Source organism: Leucoraja erinacea, chromosome 4 (assembly GCF_028641065.1).
Source record: "Leucoraja erinacea ecotype New England chromosome 4, Leri_hhj_1, whole genome shotgun sequence".
Classification (NCBI taxonomy): Eukaryota; Metazoa; Chordata; class Chondrichthyes; order Rajiformes; family Rajidae; genus Leucoraja; species Leucoraja erinaceus.
Window position 1 is genome coordinate 83,216,065 of NC_073380.1, and position 6,000 is coordinate 83,222,064.

The window sequence follows — 6,000 nt, forward strand, 5'->3', positions numbered from 1 at the left end:
TCTATACTCAATGCTCTAATTTATAAAGGCTAGCATACCAAAAGCTTTCTTTACCACCCTATCTATATGAGATTCCACCTTCAAGGAACTATGCACGGTTATTCCCAGATCCCTCTGTTCAACTGTATTCTTCAATTCCCTACCATTTACCATGTACGTCTTATTTTGATTTGTCCTGCCAAGGTGTAGCACCTCACATTTATCAGCATTAAATTCCATCTGCCATCTTTCAGCCTATTTTTCCAAATGGCCTAAATCACTCTGCAGACTTTGGAAATCCTCTTCATTATCCACAACACCCCCTATCTTGGTATCATTGCATACTTACTAATCCAATTTATCACCCTTTCATCCAGATCATTATGTACATGACAAACAACAAAGGACCCAACACAGATCCCTGAGGCACCCCACTAGTCACCTGCCTCCAACCCGACAAACAGCCATCCACCATTACCCTCTGGCGTCTCCCATTCAGCCACTGTTGAATCCATCTTGCTATTCCTGCATTTATACCCAACAGTTGAACCTTCTTAACCAACCTTCCATGAGGAACCTTGTCAAAGGCCTTACTAAAGTCCATATAGACACCATCCACTGCTTTACCCTCGTCAATTTCCCTACTAACCTCTTCAAAAAATTCAAGAAGCTTAGTCAAAAATGACCTTCCAGGCACAAATCCATGTTGACTCTTCCTAATCAGACCCTGTTTATCCAGATGCTTATATATATTATCTCTAAGTATCTTTTCCATTAATTTGCCCACCACTGAAGTCAAACTAACAGGTCTATAATTGCTAGGTTTACTCTTGGAACCCTTTTTAAACAATGGAACAACATGCGCAGTACGCCAATCCTCGGGGACTATTCCTGTTTCTAATGACATTTGAAATATTGCTGTCATAGCCCCGGCTATTTCTACACTAACTTCCCTCAATGTCCTAGGGAATATCCTGTCAGGACCTGGAGACTTATCCATTTTTTTATTTTTCAAAAGTGTCAGTACTTCTTTTACTTTGAAACTCATAGTATCCATAGCTACTCTACTCGTTTCCCTTACCTCACATAATTCAATATCCTTCTCTTGGTGAATACCGGAAAAGAAATTGTTCAATATCCCCCCCATCTCTTTTGGCTCTGCAGATAGCTGCCCACTCTGTCTCTCCAATGGACCGATTTTATCCCTCGTTATCCTTTTGCTATTAATATAGCTGTAGAAACCCTTTGGATTTACTTTCACCTTACTTGCCAAAGCAACCTCATATCTTCTTTTAGCTTTTCTAATTTCTTTCTTAAGATTCTTTTTACATTCCTTATACTCCACAAGCACCTCATTTACTTCATGCTGCCTATAATTATTGTAGAACTCCCTCTTTTTTCGACCAAGATGTCCAATTTCCCTTGAAAACCAGGGCTCTTTCCAATTTTTACTGTTTCATTTCAACCGAACAGGAACATAAAGATTCTGTACTCTTAAAATTTCCCCTTTAAATGTCCTCCATTTCTCTTCTACATCCTTCCCATAAAACAAAATGTCCCAGTTCACTCCTTTTAAATCATCTCGCATCTCATCAAAGTTAGCCTTTCTCCAATCAAAAATCTCAACCCTAGGTCCAGTTCTGACCCTCTCCATAATTATATTGAAACTAATGGTATTGTGATCACTGGACCCGAAGTGCTCCCCAACGCATACCTCCGCCACCTGTCCCGTCTCATTTCCTAACAGGTGGTCCAGCACTGCCCCTCCTCTAGTAGGTACCTCTATGTATTGCTGCAAAAAACTATCCTGCACACATTTTACAAACTCCAAACCATCCAGCCCATTTACAGAATGTGTTTCCCAGTCTATGTGTGGAAAGTTGAAATCTCCCACAATCACTACCTTGTGCTTACTACTAATATCTGCTATCTCCTTACATATTTGCTCTTCCAATTCTCGTTCCCCATTTGGCGGTCTATAATACACCCCTATAAGTGTTGCTACACCTTTCCCATTTCTCAGTTCCACCCAAATAGCCTCCCTAGATGAGCCCTCTAATCTATCCTGCCAAAGCACTGCTGTAATATCTTCCCTGACTAGCAATGCAACACCTCCACCTCTTGCCCCTCCAATTCTATCACACCTGAAGCAACGAAATCCTGGAATATTTAGTTTCCAACCACAGCCCTCCTGCAACCACGTTTCACTGATCGCCACAACATCATACTTCCAGATGTCTATCCAGACTCTAAGCTCATCCACCTTTCTTACAATGCTCCTAGCATTAAAATATGCACATTTAAGAAACCCCCCGTCTCTTCTTCTCTGTTTATTTCCTTTTTTTTCTTTCTCCTCTTGTGTCCGAGTGCTTCCCTTTTCTGCTTCCTGCCTCCCATTCTGTCTACTAACTTTCTCTATTTGAGTCCCTCGCCCCAACCATTCTAGTTTAAAGTCTCCCCAGTGGCCTTTGCAAATTTCCCCGCCAGGATATTGGTCCCCCTCGGGTTCAAGTGCAACCCATCCTTTCTGTACAGGTCCCACCTTCCCCAAAAGAAGTCCCAATGATCCAGGAACTTGAATCCCTGCCCTCTGCACCAGTCTTTCAGCCACGCATTTATCCTCCACCTCGCTCCATTCCTACTCTCACTGTCGCGTGGTACAGGCAGTAATCCTGAGATTGTTACCTTTTTGGTCCTTTTCCTTAACTCTCCTCCCAACTCCCTAAATCCTCCCTTCAGGACCTCTTCCCCTTTTTTACCTATGTCAATTGTACCTATATGTACCACGACCTCAGGCTCCTCTCCCTCTGATTTCAGGATATCTTGGATGCGTTGAGACACGTCCGAGACCTTGGCCCCAGGGAGGCAGACCACCATCCTGGTCTCCCGACTGCTTCCACAGAAACGCCTATCCGACCCCCTAACAATATGTAGACTTACAGCCCACTGCGTGAATAATATCGTTCTAATTTCAAATGCCCTTCTACTGAACTGAGGGTATAATGAGAATGATAGAACTCTAGCCCATATTGTTTCTAAATCCTTAGAACCTCACACAAGGGCTCTCAGAACAGCTCTCCAAATGCTCCCACACCTCCTGCCCACTCCAGGTAGCCCAGCAAAACATCCCCATTGAACGTCACCATTTGAAAGTTCCTGTTAAATCTGTTTGCTCTGCCCTGGCAGCAATGTGTCCCAGATCACAGCAACTGGCCAAGTAAAATCATGCACCCCCTCACTCCCCTGGCCTCTTATCCAATCACTATGTCCACTAATCGCCTGCCATTCTACCCTGGGAAGGTTTCTCCATATTTACTAGTTCAAAACCTCTCTGTTCAATCTCCTCTTCACCATTCCTACTGTAAGGGGAGCAGTCCTAGCTTCCTCATTCACTGATCAGATGTGGCCCCTTGTCCTTGGCATAGAATGTGACCACCCTATCCTTCCTAAAGTACAATGATTGGTGTCGGCCAGGATTCAGGAGTACTACAGGATTTTATAAATCCCCCACCCCCACTCGTCAGGTCATCTTCACTTCCATTATCACTGTTCCTGCAACCATTTAATATTAAGTGAAAGTACAACAACATCATTTGGATATAGCTAGCCATTCAGATAAAGCACAATGTTCTTGCCCTCTTCTTTGATCAGAGTGGCTGAGCTTTAACTGAGTCAATATACCAAGGTGATCACAGAGTGATCCAACCTCATCCATTGGCTGTCACAGGCTTCAACCTACACCTGTAGCACGTCAAACACGAGTCAGCAGGAGACTCTCATTCTCTGCAAGAAGATAGCTGCTACCATTTTCAATTCTAGTGACCACAGCTCAAAGTCAAGGCTGATGCTCTGGGGCAAGTGCTATGAGAGGGGCAGGAGCACTAAGCGGTGGGAAGAGCGGTGCTAAGCAAAGATCCTATAGGATCTATGGTGCTAAGGGTGCACCGTACAGTGGGAGGGGCAGTACTGAGTGAGTGCCACCTTGTGGGAGGGGCAGTACTGAGGGAATGCTGTATTGTGGGAGGGGCAGTACTGAGGGATGCCACCTAGTGGGAGGGGCAGTACTGAGGCCATGACACACTGTCACAGGCAGTACTGAGGGAGTTCCACACTGTGGGAGAGACAATACAGAGGAGGGGTAATAATGAGCGAGTGCCACGCTATGGGAGAGGCAGTACTGAAGGATCACCGCACTGTTGGAGGAGTGGTACTAAGGGGAGCCACATTCTGGGAGAGGCAATACTGAGGAAGCGACACTGTGTGAGAGGCAGTACTGAGCGGCCACTGCACCGTAGGAGGGGTATTACTGAGGTAGTACTACATTCAAAGTGTATCTCATGAATGGACTGCATGCTTTTATCTACTGTTCTTTGGCTTGTATTAAATCAAGGCATTGGCACCGCCCAGCTGCTGGTTTGAAGGTCTCGATGTGTGAAAGTTAAACAGCACCAGGCATGCCTCTGTGTTCTAGGATCAACATGCCAGGTCGTGGCCAGAGTGACATGGGGGGAACTTGCTGACTGATATGCTGCACTTTCCCCTCAAACATCAAGCACACTTTGAAAGTGTCTGATCGACTGACAGGGCTCCAAGAGAGCCCACTGTTGCTGAAGGTGGCTTTCTTTCTTCATATTCTTGTCTTCTTCCACCATCAGTAACAGGCAGGTTAAGCTATGACTGCGATTAAAAAAAACCCTCACACTTCCATCACAGTGCAGCATACTCAGTTAAAGCTCAGCCACACTCTGAAAGTCTCCAGGTCCTGTGATCATAGGACCAACTGAAGAGTTTAATTCATTGTTTATTTATTAATCAGACGTGTAATTAGCTACATCTGGATGTCAAATAGCCAGATGTAGCTGATGCATTGAACAGCACCGAACAGCTTTACAGCATGATAGATTGTCTTTTGAAGATATTCACTGCAGTAACAACACCTCCTGTGCACTTGTAAAGTCCGTATTAGCTATCGTTTCACTCCAGGAGCAACTCATATTACACCTTGTGACATTGAAACATTATCGTTGTCAGGAGTAATATCAGTGACGCTCAGTTACTGACAAACGCTTCTCGCAGCGTTCATGGGGATGAGGCCAAGCACACTGAGGTGACTGACAGCCGTCACCCACATTCAGTCTCAAGCGATCTGGAGAAAGGCACCTTGATAGAACTCAACATTCATCGACAATGTCATCATGACCTGCTCCCCATTCCGGGCTATTTTTCCTAACCACTTTCAGGAATTCTTGGCAAAGGCTCAGTGGTTAGTTTCCAGCTATTAAACTGATTTATCATTATTTATCGCTCCGCAAAGTCTTCCATCTATGTGACACCTTTAACACGCACAGCCTTTGGCTCGAGCATTGCTTGGTCCATTACACCCAGCACCATAGGGAGTCTCAGAGAGATGGGATACAGGAGAGAGGAGATGGGAGAGGGGTTTCCATCAGCGGGAGAGCTGGCCACTGCTGGTGGGCTGGAGATCAGTCTCGAAGTGAAAGCCAGGTGAGACCCCACAAGTTTGTCAAGCAGGATAAGATTAACAGTGCAGAAGGCAACATTGTATATACAGGAGACTGTAGATGCTGGAATCTTGCGCAAAACACAGAAGGAACCCATTAGGTCAGGCAGCATCTGTGGAGGGAACCTTTTCAAAGTCGAAGGTAATCCTCCTCAGCTCTGAGGGTTGTTAAGCCCGTGCATTCTATCGCTTGACAACCTGTACAAAGGGCCTTGCTTCTGACATAGCTGGCTGCCAGGGATGCCTGGATTCCCATCCACCTGTGGTGTGAACTCTCACCTTTTTCTACAATCCTGCTGAACCTGTCAAGATGCAAGGAACTGCTGATGCAGTTTTACAACAAAAAACCCCACAAAGTGCTGGAGTAATTCAATCAGCCAGGCAGCATCTCTGGAAGAGATCATTGGGTAACTCTTCTGGTCAGGACCATTCTTTAGAGATGAAAGACAGACTGTTGGAATGTTTTATTTTCTATCACTGCAATGGTTTTGCTCCTTCCC